The sequence below is a fragment of the Nasonia vitripennis genome, assembly GCF_009193385.2.
Source record: "Nasonia vitripennis strain AsymCx chromosome 3 unlocalized genomic scaffold, Nvit_psr_1.1 chr3_random0005, whole genome shotgun sequence".
NCBI classification, from domain to species: domain Eukaryota; kingdom Metazoa; phylum Arthropoda; class Insecta; order Hymenoptera; family Pteromalidae; genus Nasonia; species Nasonia vitripennis.
Window position 1 is genome coordinate 934,731 of NW_022279624.1, and position 3,576 is coordinate 938,306.

The window sequence follows — 3,576 nt, forward strand, 5'->3', positions numbered from 1 at the left end:
TACTCTCAACGTCGCAACACCACCGATTCTTTTAGTTGTGTGACAAATTATTCAATCAAAAGTAATATAATTTAAAAACATTTTTGTTACAGATAATAATGTTAGTAGTAAGTAAGCCGGTATGGGGAGACATAACAAATGACGTCATCACTGGCGCATCTTTATCTTATCATGTAAACAAGTCATAAAGATAAGGTGTCATGTTTCTAAACAGGTAATTAAGATAAGGGTATCATGTTTATACACGTGTAATTAAGATAAAGATATCATGTTTACATAAACAAAGAAGATATCTTTACCGCAATAATAATCCAGGTTGATACTTTTTTTTATTAGGAAAACAGGTAATAAAGATAAGGTATCGACAACGTCTTAAGCATTTATCTTGTAATCAATTAAGATAAATATGGATTGTTACTGACGTCATGTACACCTCTTATGACGTCATAAGATAATGAGATTTTTATGTATGATGAGTTTGTAGTACGTTTATAGAAATATTGTGGTCCTAAAAAGGACCGATTTTAATTGATAAATAAAAGTCTTAGAATAAGACTTTATTGTTGCTATCCCCAATCAGTGTTGTTGTGTCCTTGATATTTGGAATCTTTATTTGCTTCCTTGTCAGGACAATAACTCCTGTACCCCTTCTTTTTTCGGGAATGATCCAGTATTGGAAGAATATTGAGATAGATACTTTTAGAATCCAGAAGCCGGTTTATATTTTACTTCCTCTTGACCTGAACCTTCTTTCTTCTTCTTCTCCATATTGTGTTTGTCTATATTTCGATTATGACCCGTCAAGTGTACGCGAAGCAATGAGAACATACTTATGCACAGTTGATATTTATAGAGAGTCGTAAGGAGTGGCAGTAGGGTGGGAGGTTTAGATGATGTCACAAAAAGTGAATATTTTAATATTTTCTGGTTTATTACAAGATAGGAAGACATATGTACAAAGCGTAATGACAAAAAATAGCATGTATATTTATACTTTAATTATGGCAGTATAAATGTCTTTATATATATCAAACAATTAAAAAGCAGCTATTTCACATAAGATTATATTTAAAATTATTTCCTCAATAGTATCTTTAAACTTGTCGTGAATTATAATTTTAATATTTTCAGTGTATAAAGTATAATATTTTTGAAACATCTCATACGTCTTTAGTATAGAATTAGGGTCTTTCTCAATACCATCGTTTTTAATACAGTCAATTATAAACTTCTTAATATGAGAAACAATTCCATTCACTTTATCAACACACTCTTCAAGTTTACTCATACGTTCGTCAATACACTGTGAGACAATTTTTAACCCGTCAAAAGTGACTTGCTGCATGCATATCGATGGTTGACTGTTTTTTGTTTCTTTGCTCGTGGTGGTTGATGACGTAGATTCTCACCATCAGTAACAGTAGCAGCAGCAGCAGCAGCAGCACCAGTGTAGTCATTGAAATGGGAAGCACTAACTGTATGCAGTACATCATCGTTTTCTTCGTCAATCAAGAGATTTGGAAAGATGGATGTTCCGACAGGTCTTTCTTCTATCAATATGGATTTGGTATTGTATGAAGAAGTAAACATCAGATCATGATTTTCCATGTACACCTTCGTTGGTCGAGCGTATTCATTTTGGAATCTGTACGCATCTTGGAAATAGCAATTTATAAGATCAAAGTAATTCTTGAAGACCTTCCAGCCAGATGCATCAAATTTGACGGATTTAAAACATGTTGTAGACGTTGAGAGTTTCACCACTGGTCGATAGCTTCCCTGGTAACTTTCTAAGCCAAGAGTAGCGCGTTTCGAGTTTGACTTATTAATGGCGTAGGACGTGGAGAGCAGCATATTTGGCAGAACTTTCTGCACACGAGATGGAGCACTGACACTTGATTGGGCCATGGTACGAAAAACAAGAGGCACAATATACAGAGTTACACTTAGCAAACGATCTCTCAAACTTTCACGAAAGAACTGATGGAGCTCCTCACTCTTCAAGCTCTTTTATACATTTTACCCCCCCCCCCCCACTACCTCAAAGTAAAATGATCGAATGCAGTGGGGAGAGATTTTCTGCGTGTGTATTCTCAGAACTTCACAAAGGAGGTATCATATTCGTTAACCGTCAAAGGCTACGGTTACATTTCTCCGAGTATTTAAGAACAGGATGTTTACTCTACTACTACTACAACCGTCAGTTTTATCAGCTTCTCTTTCTCTTACAGATAAAGATTGAAATGGAATATAAAACTAAACAGTAAATATCACCGGATCTTAGTATTATAACCGTTAATAAATGCCGATGTATATGTACTTAGAACTATACAGCGAGGTGTGATGCAACAGGAAAAAATATATCATAGTACTACAGTATGGAATTAAAGGAATGAGTAAGGCTCTATAAATCAAAACATTTTTTATATTATGAAAGATTACACTTTATTCATATTTTTTACTACATGATATCTGACAATTATTATTATTACTTTACATACATTCTCGAAGTACATGTTTGATTACAAAATCCTGAGCCGCGCGAGGCTTCACTTCCAAACCTCCTAACATCTTTCGAGCGTACACGATGATTATTATTTCGTAACAGCTTTTTATAGAACGTACAACTACGTCATCATTTTTTCGTGAATCTCGCGAGAACTTATGACAAAACGTGCGTAAGTTAGGTAGCCTAACCATATGGTAAAGGAACATAACACAATACTGGCCACACACCTGTGAATCAAAACTTTGCAACTTTTTTTTATTCCACTGATACTGCTTGCAATTTCTTTTGAGTCGTTTAAGATGATGTTGGGACATTGGTGGTAGTCCGTAAATGTCAAAGTATGTTCCATAACCGTTTGTGTCTATGTAGATAGCAATCCAATGTGTTCCTTTCTTCGTGTGATCATCTGTATTAGCTATGATGGCCGCGGGGTATTCCAAAACGTTTGGAATTCTATCCGCAGCATACACGCCAACTGTCTTGACGGTTAACGGGTCAAGAGCTTTTAGTAATTCTTGTGTATTCATTCTATTATTATTATTATTTCAGCAATGATCGACTACGTCCTCTTCGTGTGTCGCGTAAATAGACGAAGAAGTAGCTGTACGTACCCGCGAGTTTAGTTTGCAGTACAATGCATCACTCAATTTTTGTGCAGAATCTTGCGTTATACCTTCAGCTATAGAGTGTAACCACTTTCGTAGCATATATGCATGATTGAGAGCACAATCGCGACTGGAGTTTATACCTTGAATGCCATGATTTAAACACATGAAGTTACCTGAATAATTTATTTTCAATTCGTCAAAATTCGGGGCATACATTTCTTCAACGTTCACAACTTCTCGACACATTACAGTCTCCAGGAATCTCCAATTGTCATGACCGCGAGTAAAAATACGTATAGCCACTTTGGCTATTTGTTGTAAATGATACTGTAGTTGTTCAATGGTGATGTCATCTTCATGCCAACGAATTCCATGAAAATGATTAGAGATGTAGTCGTTAGTTCTTTTAAGTCCAGTTGCAAGTTCTTCAAATCTATGGGGTTCCTTAACTATCCAATG